This window comes from Schistocerca americana, chromosome 5 (assembly GCF_021461395.2).
Source record: "Schistocerca americana isolate TAMUIC-IGC-003095 chromosome 5, iqSchAmer2.1, whole genome shotgun sequence".
In the NCBI taxonomy this organism is placed as follows: domain Eukaryota; kingdom Metazoa; phylum Arthropoda; class Insecta; order Orthoptera; family Acrididae; genus Schistocerca; species Schistocerca americana.
The window spans coordinates 54,071,998-54,087,500 of record NC_060123.1 but is presented as its reverse complement, the minus strand read 5'-3'; positions in this window follow the sequence as shown (position 1 = coordinate 54,087,500).

Genomic DNA, 15,503 nt, shown 5'->3' with positions numbered 1-15,503 from the left:
TTCCTGTATTTGGACGGGCTGCTCCTGTAACCGAAATATCAGATCTGAAGATGGTCCTAGATGAACCGAAACCGGTTATATGAATAAACATTTTGCAATCAAGACGGATTATAAGTAACTTTGTAAAATCACTGATTGCAGCTATCCTAGCAGACATTGTGTCTGTTTCTGCAAAGACCTATTTTTCACGGATTTTGATGAATCGTTGTTATGTTGTAGAGGAACCTGTCCAGAGTACCTGGCAAGCGGTTGTTCATGCGACAGCCCCTAGTTCCCGAGAAAATTGATGTTAAAATTTTATTATATCGCATGTGTCGTTAATGAGCGTTTGGCCAAGCAAACGTTGCGCAGCGGCTATGGTTCATATCCTCCCTGTACACCTTTTTCTTTTTTAACTTCATCGCACACAATATCATAAAATTATATATGCCTTGCAAAATTATTCAAACAAAATCATCTTCGACGTAGTAATTTAATCAACAAATGAATCATTATAGCAAATTTTCTTCAAATGTGTATTCCGTTTGAGATTCATACCTAAAATTCCAAATATGTGGACAACGTTCGCTTCGTGCATTTCTGAGACGTGACGTCACTTCTTGTTGTCGCCTCTCCCTCGCGGCCTGTTACGGAATTGCCAGCCCTGGAACCGCCAGCTGGCATTTGTCACCAGCTGCAGTCATTCGCAACGCGTCATCAGTGGGGTCTGTGTCAAAAGAGTACACGGAATTGGAAGAAGCGAGCGTTCCTGCAGGACAGTCAAAAGATGACGCATCAGAAGTGGAGGAATGTGATGAGAAACCGAAAGGGCGAACTCGCTAACCCTATCAGATACGCAGAAAGATTGCTTCACGATTTGGACCTTCTTAACAATACATCCCCAAGCACTTTTTCCGCTAATTCTACTGCAATTGTATATGCGATATTTAGTGCAATACAAAATTTGTTGGCCGAAAGAGGAATCATCACTGTGGATGAATTATGATTTAATAGACGTTGATGAAACAGACGACCTGCGGGAGTGCAGTGGCATGGCGACTACATGGCCGAAGAATCCGCAGCGAAACAGGCGGATTATGTTCCTTTACCATACAAAGAAAGAGCAGCCGCTTTCGCAGTAGCTCATCCAAAATGAAGCTCGTAGAGTTTGCAGCCGTACGCAGTCTCTCTATTGTATCACAAAACCATTCTCTACCCATGTAAGGAGGTTGTAAAACGAGAGGGAACCCATTTCAAAAATGGTTCAAATGGCTCTGAGCACTATGGGACTTAACATCTGTGGTCATCAGTCCCCTAGAACTTAGAACTACTTAAACCTAACTAACCTAAGGACATCACACACAGCCATACCTGAGGCAGGATTCGAACCTGCGACCGTAGCGGCCACGCGGTTCCAGACTGAAGCGCCTAGAACCGCACGGCCACACCGGCCGGCGGAACCCATTTCGATTAATGGAAAACTACGATGGTGAGACGTACGAAAGATGCGTATAAGGTGAAACGTCCCCTTACAAAAATTATGAATGGTTCAAATGGTTCAAATGGCTCTGAGCACTATGGGACTCAACTGCTGAGGTCATTAGTCCCCTAGAACTTAGAACTAGTTAAACCTAACTAACCTAAGAACATCACAAACATCCATGCCCGAGGCAGGATTCGAACCTGCGACCGTAGCGGTCTTGCGGTTCCAGACTGCAGCGCCTTTAACCGCACGGCCACTTCGGCCAGCCAAAAAATTATGAATGACTGCTTAAACTGACACACAATATTTTTTAGCGCAACGCAATCTGACTTTCAAAAATCTTTACAATAGAATGGCCCTGACTAACATTAACCTACACGTTTCACAAATCACTTACCTCACAAAAATCTTCGTTACTCGAACTACTGCAATACAGCGTGCGCCACTACTGCCAGCTAAATAAAAGATTCAAACTACGGAAGGCACTAACTACTCATAGGCATAGTTAGCAAATGAAAGATTTTGATAGAGAACAAACAATGTATTTGCCGTAATAGTCGTAATATATATAGCAGTTCATGACATCCATTCTTACAAATGTACTGTTTCTACTGGACACACCTCCAGATTATCCATTCTCAAAAATCCGCCATCTCACTTCCCCACATCCACCACTGCTGGCGGCTCACCTCCAACTGCGCAACGCTACGCGCTGTTCACATCCAGCTGCCGCTGCCCAACACTACAATGGCAGACAACAATGCAAACTACCCACAGACTGCACACAGCACAGCCAGTGATTTTCATACAGAGCGGTACGTGGCGTTACCAATAAGAAAACCTAAACAGCCTACTTACATAGCCACCATACTCCCCACAAAAAATTTCACAAATTGTTTTGGGCACTGGCCAATACATATCTGTTAAAAAAATTTCACCATTACAATAACAAAGAAATCATATCCACACACTTATTGATACAATGCTGGTCAAAAGATAAAATTTTCTCACAGTCCATAAAGACAGTCCTGATCGTTCATCACATCATCAAAATAGCAGTGTTTTTCTCAAAGTCTGAGCAATAAAAGAAAATGCACACAGAAGTAGTGGATTTCCATGCTGTCTTGAAGAAGTAGTGTTGTCCTTCCAACGGAAAGACAGTGCTGACTGTCGACATACAGACAGGTAATGGGCCACAACAGAGCAAACCCACCGCAGAGTCAGTCGAAATTTTGAAGAATATTGGTAGGTAGGTCATCACAGAGTAGACCCACTGTAGTCCTGGTAGAGATTACGGTATTGGTGGGCCATCAAAGATGCAGACCCACTGTAGTCCTTGTAGAGATAATGGTATTGGTGGCCCATCAAAGATGCAGACCCACTGTAGTCCTTGTAGAGACGGCCAGCAGCCATCTGTTGCAACTGTGCAGGTGCACAATCACCATCGAAGAGTCTTGCAGACAATACAGCAAGTCCATAAACCACCACTTGCGCACTCACAAAGTTTTTGGAATTGTCCTTAGTACCAGCAATGCTGTTATCCAGTCCCTTGTTGAATTATTAACACACGTGCAAACACTAACAGTCCCTACTTCTCACATATTGTCCATATACTATGACCAACAGAAATGTGTGCAGTGAAATGAATGCTTACAAGTTACTTAATTTGCTGAACTGGTGTCAATTACAATATTATAACATGAGAATACAATAACGAAGGTACAAAATATATCATTAAAGAACATAACAATACAGATAACATTTGTAGTAAAATGGACTTTACAAAAGAATCGAATTACGATATACATCAGTGTTACAGGAATTATGACATAAGTAAATACATAAAAGATCTGAATAACTTTTGAAACATCAACTTTACACATGAGCATTAAAACAAAACAGAATAAATAATGTCTAAGCATATTTACAAGGTAAATAACATATTATCAGAAAAATTCTACAACATAAATCTTATTAGCTAGACACATACAGACAGGAAAAACACAAATTCACATAGTGTAATAACACAAAAATACAGGACAGAGTTTGTTTTCAGTGTAACATTTGTTACTGCAGTACAACCCAAAACTTCATTCCATAGATCTTTCGTCTTATTTCAACATTTGTTTCCACCAAAAAAATCCTATTCAAGCATGCTTTCTGTATTTATATGTTCACATATTTCTTACCTCATTATTTATTTACCATTGTCTTACCTCATCATTTATTTCCAAGAAAATCCTACCTAAACCTGTTGTCCCTAAACCCTACTTCTTTGTTCATATCCCCTTTTAAATACTTTTTTGGCCAAACCATTTTCTTATAGCTTCTCAATGCATTTCTTTCCATTCATCACAACTCGTTCTCTTATATAGCCTACCCCATCTTAAGCTAACTTAAATCTACTGAGCTCAGATGCTAAACTAAGGGACGAGGTAATGCAGCAGTGCAAAACAATTAACACAAACAGCAATGATAAAAAATGCAAATTGGCAAAGCAAGCAGCATAAATTAGCAAAGCAAATGCAATATTACAACTAATATAAGGCAATGCACAGCAAACAAGAAAAATAAATCCGCAGTAAAACTGGCTTAACAGAGTAATACAAAGTCAAATTCAGTAACATTATGCCTGGCAAACAGCAGCAGCAAATGCAATAACTAATATCTAAACATGACAAAGCAGAAAAAGTATTACAGTAAAAATGGCCATGTTTAATACACATGTCACATCTTAACACTAGGGTGATGCATCACCTTAACTTACACTACTAAATAAGTTACCCAGTCATTGACAAAAATTATGTATGCAATTCCTGTGAAGGGAAATGTCTTTTTGTGTTCCCTCGTTTTTTTGAAGTAGACTATAAAGTTATTATTTACTGGATCTGTAGGCATAAAATATTTATATTAGTACATCTATAAAATTTTATTTTAACCAACACTGCAGTGCAGCTAGAAACTAGATATTAAACAAAATGAGCACTCTCTCAACTGCAAAGACAATAGATGTAAAATGTTTCTCATCAATTCATTAGGCATTTTAGTAAATATCATAAATTAAGAGCTCCACAGTGTAATCATATGTTTTCAAGTTTGAGCATGTTGTATTTGCGATGCTTTCGACAAAGAAATGTCAATAGCGAGGATAATGGCCTCTTTTTTTTTCACCTAATGGCTTTCTTTTGTCAGATGACTATCTCTCAGCTGGGCGCCCAAAACGCATTACGTCAAGGTCACTTGCCTTTCTTACTGAAATATTTATGACAGCAGTTTCCGCTACAGTGACAGTCTCATATAAAAATATTTTCACAGGTTGAGAATTTGCGTTACAAATGTGTAGAAAATAAAATCCTATAAATATAACAGTGTCCAAAAAATTTTCGACAGCATTGTAATACATTCACGCATGTACACACATTTCATAATTCTTAAAGTACGATTCTTGGTTTCCAACATCCTTTTCCACAAATCACAGTCCCTAACCACTACTCATTATTCCTTACCTTATTATATATATATATATATATATATATATATATATATATATATATATTCGTCGACACTTCTTCAATATTTCATCACAAGAAATATGTAGCATAATCAAATTCATTATATATAGTAGCATCATCTTATTGATCATAAACATACCTCAACAGCATAATACACATCGTCGTCGTAATAATATCAAAACATCTCAGTCAATTCTCAAAATCGTCGTAGCTTCCTCCAATAATTTCAAAACCTAAAAAAAATTCTCTGCTCATTTCAATAGTGTCATCTACCTCAAGCGTACTTTAAAAATCATGATCCCATACCAAATACATCACTCAAAGCTCTCATAGTATCACAATGGTTCCGAAAAATATGAACAGTTCACAAAGTACAGACAAAATACAATTTCATAAGTGTGAAGTTATCCAGCTGTGTAATTGCGTAAACATCTGTCACTGATGTAGTAAAAAAAAATATGTTTGTCTCCCTCAGTTAAATGATCAGATAGCTGTGAAATTTATGTGTTAGAGAAATATGGTACCGATGTGTAAAGTTGTATAAGCAAATACCATATTAGCTAGGGCTCCTTGTGTTTGTCAGACACATGGTACACAAAGTAAGCGTGTACCCCCCTGAGGATAAATGTAATTATACCCTCAGCTATTACAGATTACAGCAATGGAATGAAATGTATCATGGAAAACTTTCTTTGTAATTCAAAAATCTTGAAAAATAAATGGTTTAAGCACAAAATTAATCACTCAAATGCGTGTCCTGTAGCGCTAAATGTGCGTCCTGCTGTAAGATAATTCTGTGGAACTGTCGTAGTTATCGTCCTCTGTAAGCAAAGTTCTGCTGAAGTCAATGTACTTACCTCATCATAAACGAAAGTGAAATGCTTTGCGTATAGATACCGTAGTTATTACGTACCTTACCGTGATCAAGAAAGTACTATAATGTAACGTATTGTTGTGCTACGAAAAAGGCTGCCTCATTGTAGCTATACCACAAAAGTTACTACTAAAACATGTTTTACTTTCCAGAATAATACAGAAAAACTGTGCAGATATAAACCAGATACAGCGCAAAAGCAATAATATAAATTGTGTCACTCATTAGTAGCGTCGTGATATAATCGTGTAGCTGTCAAATAAACTAACCACTGTGTCATATGATATCTCTCAGAAAGTACTTTAAACCCAGAATGTATTTTCAAATAAACCAAAATGTTGCATTAGAATCTCATTAGCAGTACCGGTACATGTTCTCAGCATGTGAGCCTTATGGTCGTTACGTAATCATGCCACTAACAAGCAAGAATGTACACACACAATAACACTGTGTCGTCTGTTCACTATAACAATGCATTCGTAATTACTGTCTAAATATGTTCCCTAGGTTATAGACTGGATAGTTTATTTTGAAACATAGTTACATGTTAACAGTTTCTAAGTGTGACAAAAGTACTAGTAACGTGAAGTGAAAAATTTTATAGTAAAGACTAAATTAAAAAAAAAACAGATTATCTCTCAATAAACGGTTTTACATGTGAAATGTGGTGCAATCATTTACTCTTCCTAGTACGCAGAGTTTCAACTTCAACGCAATTATCATGTGGTATACGTCGGATTCTGTAAGGTCCACTGTAAATCAGAAAGAATTTGTGACTCAAGTTTTTCTTCTTATGTGACAATGAATGAGCTTTAATGAGAACTTCTGACCAATATATAATTTCTTTGCATTTGCTTTACCATGTAGTTTTTTTCTTTTGTCTGCTGCGGATTTTATATTTTTAATAGCAAAATCAATTATGTCTTTGTGTCGAAGTTTACGTGTATTCGGGAATGGTACAAGCTCTCTGATTCTGTTCGGTGGTTCTTCATTCTTCAGTGCAAGAGTAGGTGGTAAAGCAGTGGAGTAATAAAGCATTTCATTCAGCACATTTTGAAATAAGTGTAAATATCTGTCCCATTGCTGATGCTTTCTGTAACAATAAAGTCTGCAAAGCTTATTGATTTCTTTCATAATCCGTTCAGATGGGTTACAATGTGGTGAGTACAATGAAATAAAAACAGTTTAGATTTTTTGGTTCCTAAGCATGGGTGACCAAACAGCAGATCTGAATTGCGGTCCGTTATCTGAAATGACTTTAGCAACGTGGCCAACTTCACGTAAGAAATTTTTAACAAAGGCGTTGGATACAGACCGTCCAGTGGCTTTACGTAACGAAGTGAAAGAAACATATTTTGAAGTAAGTTCAACAGCAAATAGAACGTACGAAAATCCATTCGATGTTCTGACAAGGGGCCCCAAGAGACCAACTGCAGCAAATTCTTTTAATTTAGAAGGAATGATAGGAAACAATGGAGCACGATGTGAGATAGTAGATGGTTTCGCCTTTTGACAAAGTTTACAAATAGACAAGACTCTTCGAATTCTCTTTTCCATATTGTTAAATAACAAGTCGTTCGAAGAATATGATAACATTTTCGTGGACCAAAATGTGCGTAGCTGAAATGAATGTACCAAATGAGCTTATTAACAAAATCGTCTGGAATGCAAAGTACCCATAGCTTGTCATCAACAGTGCAGCGTTTGAAGAGTATGTTGTTTCTAACCAGGTAATAATGCCGAATCTGTGTGTGTGTCTTTTCATGCCATTTGCTCTTGATGTCTTTCCAAATCGGATCTTTATCTTGTTCATGAGCAAAGTCCTTTAAAGATGTGGTGATGAAGTTTTCAAAGGCGACTTTCTGAATGTAAAGAATACTGAAATTTTTCTCGAGGTTGCCTTCTGTGTTACTTTTCTCAAGCCCAGCTGGTGCGCGTGACAGTGCGTCCGCAACAATGTTCTCCTTGCCGGGAATGTAGACTATTGTGGAGTGGAATTCTTGCAGAAACAATGCCCAACGTTTTAACCTGTCATGATTTAATTTTGAAGACATAAGAAATTGTAATGCATGATGATCACTGTATACTTTTACGTGCCGGCCGAAGTGGCCGTGCGGTTAAAGGCGCTGCAGTCTGGAACCGCAAGACCGCTACGGTCGCAGGTTCGAATCCTGCCTCGGGCATGGATGTTTGTGATGTCCTTAGGTTAGTTGGGTTTAACTAGTTCTAAGTTCTAGGGGACTAATGACCTCAGCAGTTGAGTCCCATAGTGCTCAGAGCCATACTTTTACGTGCTTGCCAGACAGAAAGAAACGGAATTTGTTCAATGCCCAAACGATAGCTAAAGCTTCTAATTCAGTAACGGAATAATTTTTTTTCAGATTTTATTAGCACTCGGCTAGCAAAAGCAATGGTTTTCTGAACAGTAGTGTCATTTTCTATGGCTTCTTGAAATGAATGGGCACCAAGACCGACTTTAGAAGAATCCGTGCTAAGGCAGAAATCTTGTGACAGATCTGGATGAGCTAGTATTGGCGCGTTAAGTAGCGATTCTTTTAAAGAATTGAATTCCAACTGTGCTTCTTCGTCACAGTTCCAAATAGTATTTTTTCCAGTGAGAGAACAAAGTTTTGGTGTAAGTAGAGTTTGCATATTCAGAAAACGACGGTAAAAATTTACGAGATCTAGAAAACTGCGGACTTGTTTTTTTGTGGATGGAACTGAAATGGCTCTGATTGGTTCTAACTTTTCAAGATCCGGCTGAATGCCTTCAGAAGAAATAATATGTCGCAAAAACCTCACCTTTGACCTACCGAATTCAGACTTTTCCAAGTTAACTGTAATTCCAGATTCTGCAAAAATACGTAACAAACTGTTGAGGATGCGATTATGTTGTTCCCATGAGGCTTCTGCTATCAGAATATCGTCCACATATAAGGTGATGTGACGTTTTAAGAACTCAGGTAATATGGAATTTAGCCCGCGAATGAATGCTGCTGAAGAAATGTTCAAACCAAAAGGAAGTTTCCGAAATTGATAACAAACGCCGAAACAAAGAAAAGCTGTGTATTTTCTACATTCTGGATGAAGTTCGATCTGATAAAAGCTGGATCCCAGATCAATAGAAGACAACACTTTTACACAATTAAAATTTTGAAGAAATTCTTACATCGTTTGCGGCTTGTCTGTTTCAGGAATAATGATAGTATTGATTTGTCTCGAATCTAAGACAAGTCTGACCGATCCATTTTTCTTCTCAACAACATGTAATGGATTGTTGTATGAGCTTACTGCAGGCTCAATAATGCCCTCGTCAAGCATAGATTGTATTTCTGTTGTAACACGGTCCCTATAATGTGCTGGAATTACGTATGGTCTAACACAAAATTTAGTATGCTCACGAACACGAAATTGGTATTGAAATCCCTTGATTGTTCCTGTTTTGTGAGTAAAAACTGTGGAATGTGCTTGTAAAATCTCAAAAAGGTCCTGCCTATCAGTGTCATTACAATTCTCAATTGTTTGAATTTTATTCTGAATTAACTCATTAATTTCAAATATGCCGTCGATATCATCCCTGTCAGTACTTGCAGAGTGATTGTTAGTGTCTAGTTCCGTAGAAAATTCCGAACTGTTGTCCAACAGAAGGTAAAGCCGATTAATTTCCTCGTCATGGTTTGAGAGCCAATCTTCAAATTTCAAAGCTATTGACTTACCCTCTTTCTCTAAACTTATTTCAGCATCGTGAAAATTTAAGATTGCTTTGTATTCATTCAAAAAGTCTACTCCCAATATAATTTCCGTCGACAATAATGGAACAATAAGAAAGTTCATAGAGAAGCTATGGCTTTGACAAAAGAATTCTACGTTGGTTTGTTGGCGTATATCTACACTTTTTTCAACGATCGCACCTTGTAATTTAATCTTACGTAACGGAAGTGTGGGACAATCGTTCGATTTGTTGCATTTGCTAAAGGCTGTTTCACTAATTACTGAAATGGGACTGCCAGTGTCAAATACTGCCGTAAATTTTACGTCATTTACTGTAATGTGAATCACAGGATATGCAATGTTGTTATGTTTTACGTCGTGTTCCTGGAGTAAGATGTCCCTAATGTCTTCCATTTTTACGTAATTACTAGCTATGGGAGCTGCGTCATCAGTTTCCTAAGTACGTTTTGTGGCTGCCAGCGGTGTGAGTCATTGCCTATTGTCTCATTGTTGGCGCGCGTCGTTATTGGGATTTGGAGACCTAACTTCTACAAAATCGCCTTGTCGAGAGGGCCCTGCCCTGTTTGAATCCCGCCAGTTCTGATGCAATTCAGGTCTGTCGTTACGATCATATCGTATGTCGTCATGTCGGTAGATTCCATAGTTTCTTTGTTGTCGGTCACATGGTGGAGAATTTCTCCCTGAATCGTAACTGCGCGCTGGACCGTTGCGTCTAAAGTTATTCTGTCTCCCTTGATAATAATTATTTTGGTTCCCATATTGTCTGTTGCCCTGATTGTCTCTGTGATAGTCACTACTGCCGAGAGGTGATCTTTCCCCGTAATTATTACTACTCTGCCAACGGTTGTCTTACGGATGATGTCTGTTTTGGTCACGATTTGTGTTGTGAGAATAGCCTTGTCGTGTCCAGTTATTATTTCTTTCATCGCGGACTTGCGACGGATGTGACCTGTACTTGTTGTGTTCCTGTTTTCGCGTTCCGCGATTGTAAGTGTCAATTTCTAATTCTTGTAAGAGTCCCTGAAAAGCTTCAATGTCGTCTTTGCAACGTCATGCCAAAATAATGTGTCGTAAATGTTCAGGCAATTTGATTAAGCAAATGCGGATGAGTTCAGAGGGGCTGTATGGGTTTGACAGGTATTGATTCTTATGTAACATGTCTTCGAAATATTTGACAAGACTGGAAAATTCAGATTGTTCGAAATGTTTCATCATTATGATGCTATGTTTTACTCGGTCTTGTGTAGCTTGAGACGAGTATGCTGAGAGGAAGGCATGATAAAATTCTCCTTCACTGTGACAATCGTGAATGACCGATCGCATTCTTACAGCTGGTTCATTCTCTAAGTAGCCACACATAAATCCTAATCTGTGCTCTAATGACCAGTTGGGAGGAAAACAATGAGAGAATTGATGAAGCCACGCTTGTGGATGAATGTCGTTGCCGAAATTCTTAAATGTTTTGAATTTGCGTGTAGTAATAAACAGCTTATAGTCAAAATCTTCATGTCGGCGAGTCGCATATCGGTCATTGTTACTTCGTTTCGGCGGTTCCATCTCAAAATTCGGTATAACTTGCCAATTTCTTTCATAATTTCCGAAGTACCCCGTGTTATTATTTTGTGGCTTTTCCGTATTTCTAAGTCCGTCTTCCCGTGTTGGTGCACGAGTGTCCTCTGAAATATGTAATTTTTGTATTACCGGTGTCAGCTGATCTTGTACTTCCCGGATTTCTCTTTTGTATTGCGTATTAATTTGATTCTGATTTTGTTTGAATTTCCTAATTTGTTCGTACTCTTCTGTGTCAGTGATGGCTACAGGTCTTGTGTCATTCAGATCATCATCCACCTTTGCAGATAAGTTAGTGAACTGATCCGATAGTTCAACTACTGTCTCTGATCGTGTACTTATTTCCTCAGTGTGTTTTTCTGAACCAAGTTTCAGAGTGTCCATTTGTGTTGAAATCGTATCTACTGTGTCCTTTAAGTTTTCCTGAGTTTTTGCAAGTTGCGTAACCGAATCGGTAGATGCAACTGAGTCAATTTTAGCTTGCAAGGTCTCATGATTTTCATGAACAATAGTCTTCAGTTCTTTTATGGCTAATTCGTGATTCTGTAATGTATTTTCATGCCGCGAAAAAATAGGTTGGAAATGCTCACAAATTTGTGTTTTTACGTCATTACAGACTTTTTGACATTTCGATTCGATTTTATGTAACTCAGTAATTAAATCTTCACGTGTTTGTTCAAGCGTATGTTCCACTGAGTCTAGCTTTTGAAGCTTGTGTTCCATTGTGTCTGACTTTTGAAGCTTTTGCTGTGTTTGTCTCTGATTTTGTTCCATTGTGTCTAACTGTTGCTGTGTTTGTCTCTGGTGTTGTTCCATTGTGTCTAACTTTTGAAGATTTTGTTCCATTGTGTCTAACTGTTGCTGTGTTTGTCTGTGATTTTGTTTCATTTGCTGCATTAATTGCAATAATAATGTATTAGTGTCTGGAATCTGTTCCTCTATGCTTTTCAGCAGTGCATTTGCACTGGCAACATTTACATTTTGACGAGCAGAAAATGTGTCTTGACTTATTTGAGAAAACGGTGAGGACCCAAAACCTGAGTCTACAGTATTTGCAGTATTTTGTTCTGTCATTTCGGATTCCTGAGGCGAGCTGTTGCTGACCAATCGATCGATAATGCTTCCCTGTTCACTACTTGTTTCACTGTTTACACCATTATTTGCCACCCGCTCCATTTCCCTATGCACAATTACCAAATTACTAGTTTGAACATTAGTTAATTCATTACACGGTGGCGCTAACACACTGCTTTCGTCTTCACTGTCATTCCTCAGTTTGCTTTGGAGCCTAGTATTACGTTTTTCACACGCCATTATTGTCACAATATTTCACACGACAACACAGAAAAGCACAATTTGAAGAGCAAAATAAGAAAACACATTAACATAGCACTGAAAATAATATCTAGTTAATTGCAAGCGCAGCTGTGAAAAGCTTGGTGCAAATCTACATGTATGCCAAAGGGTGTTTTACTGTACAACAATCAAAAACTACAACTACAAAGGAAATTCTCTCTATAATTATACGCTAGCAATAAACAATAGCTACACTAATTACACAAACTACAAGAAAAAATCAGAAGATTCCAGTTGGGTATCCTGGCAGGGTCGCCATATGAAATGTCCCCTTAGAAAAATTATGAATGACTGCTTAAACTGACACACAATATTTTTTAGTGCAACGCAATCTGACTTTCAAAAATCTTTAGAAAAGAATGGCCCTGACTAACATTAACCTATACGTTTCACAAATCACTTACCTCACAAAAATCTTCATTACTCGAACTACCGCAATACAGCAAGTGCCACTACTGCCAGCTAAATAAAAGATTCAAACTACAGAAGGCACTAACTACTGATAGGCATAGTTAGCAAATGAAAGATTTTAATAGAGAACAAACAATGTATTTACCTTAATAGTCATAATATATATAGCAGTTCATGACATCTATTCTTACTAATGTACCGTTTCTAATGGACACACCTCCAGATTATCCATTCTCAAAAATCCGCCATCTCACTTCCCCACATCCACCACTGCTGGCGGCCCACCTCCAACTGTGCAACGCTACGCGCTGTTAACATCCAGCTGCCCAACACTACAATGGCAGACAACAATGCAAACTAGCCACAGACTGCACACAGCACAGCCAGTGATTTTCATGCAGAGCGCTACGTGGCGTTACCAATAAGGAAAACTAAACAGCCTACTTACAAAGGTAGACAGAATTTGGAGCACGTTAATGATATTAGCACTGTAAAAAATTGAATAGTCTGTGAAAAGATTTTAGTTTTTCTTCCGTGATCATGTAACAACGTGGGATACGTAACAATGGGCAATGAACGCTGCTTTTCCATTTTTATCGGCCACTTTCAATTTCGTCACCTGCTCTGCTTGGAGTAGAGCGATTCAAAAAACAAAAAAGTGTACACTCAGACATAGAACGATCACAAAATTTTTCAGCTCCAAAGAGTTGACAACGATGAAAGATGTATTAGCAGTTGCGGAATGGTTCCAACTACAGACAAAACTCATTCCTAATTTTGACTCCGATTATGTAATTAATACCTATCAGACTGGCTACCAATTCGAGTCGATGTACGACAGATCGCTTGCGAAACAAGGAGCGAAAACTGTCCATGTGCAGAAAAAAGATTTGAACAAGAAGTCATTTCTTCACATCACACTATACTGTAACTGCGTCAGGAAAGGCACCCCTTACGTTTTCTCACGCATACAAAAACCATTCGGGAAATTTGGATGGATTGTTCAAGAACTAGTCGACTAGCAACCTCATAAATTAAAAAAATGTAGTTCTACATCTACATCTACATTTATACTCCGCAAGCCACCCAACGGTGTGTGGCGGAGGGCACTTTACGTGCCACTGTCATTACCTCCCTTTCCTGTTCCAGTCGCGTATGGTTCGCGGGAAGAACGACTGTCTGAAAGCCTCCGTGCGCGCTCGAATCTCTCTAATTTTACATTCGTGATCTCCTCGGGAGGTATAAGTAGGGGGAAGCAATATATTCGATACCTCATCCAGAAACGCACCCTCTCGAAACCTGGCGAGCAAGCTACACCGAGATGCAGAGCGCCTCTCTTGCAGAGTCTGCCACTTGAGTTTATTAAACATCTCCGTAACGCTATCACGGTTACCAAATAACCCTGTGACGAAACGCGCCGCTCTTCTTTGGATCTTCTCTATCTCCTCCGTCAGACCGATCTGGTACGGATCCCACACTGATGAGCAATACTCAAGTATAGGTCGAACGAGTGTTTTGTAAGCCACCTCCTTTGTTGATGGACTACATTTTCTAAGCACTCTCCCAAGGAATCTCAACCTGGTACCCGCCTTACCAACAATTAATTTTATATGATCATTCCACTTCAAATCGTTCCGCACGCATACTCCCAGATATTTCACAGAAGTAACTGCTACCAGTGTTTGTTCCGCTATCATATAATCATACAATAAAGGATCCTTCTTTCTATGTATTCGCAATACATTACATTTGTCTATGTTTAGGGTCAGTTGCCACTCCCTGCACCAAGTGCCTATCCGCTGCAGATCTTCCTGCATTTCGCTACAATTTTCTAATGCTGCAACTTCTCTGTATACTACAGCATCATCCGCGAAAAGCCGCATGGAACTTCCGACACTATCTACTAGGTCATTTATATATATTGTGAAAAGCAATGGTCCCATAACACTCCCCTGTGGCACGCCAGAGGTTACTTTAACGTCTGTAGACGTCTCTCCATTGATAACAACATGCTGTATTCTGTTTGCTAAAAACTCTTCAATCCAGCCACACAGCTGGTCTGATATTCCGTAGGCTCTTACTTTGTTTATCAGGCGACAGTGCGGAACTGTATCGAACGCCTTCCGGAAGTCAAGAAAAATAGCATCTACCTGGGAGCCTGTATCTAATATTTTCTGGGTCTCATGAACAAATAAAGCGAGTTGGGTCTCACACGATCGCTGTTTCCGGAATCCATGTTGATTCCTACATATTAGATACTGGGTTTCCAAAAACGACATGATACTCGAGCTAAAAACATGTTCTAAAATTCTACAACAGATCGACGTCAGAGATATAGGTCTATAGTTTTGCGCATCTGCTCGACGACCCTTCTTGAAGACTGGGACTATCTGTGCTCTTTTCCAATCATTTGGAACCCTCCGTTCCTCTAGAGACTTGCGGTACACGGCTGTTAGAAGGGGGGCAAGTTCTTTCGCGTAGTCTGTGTAGAATCGAATTGGTATCCCGTCAGGTCCAGTGGACTTTCCTCTATTGAGTGATTCCAGTTGCTTTTCTATTCCTTGGACACTTATTTCGATGTCAGCCA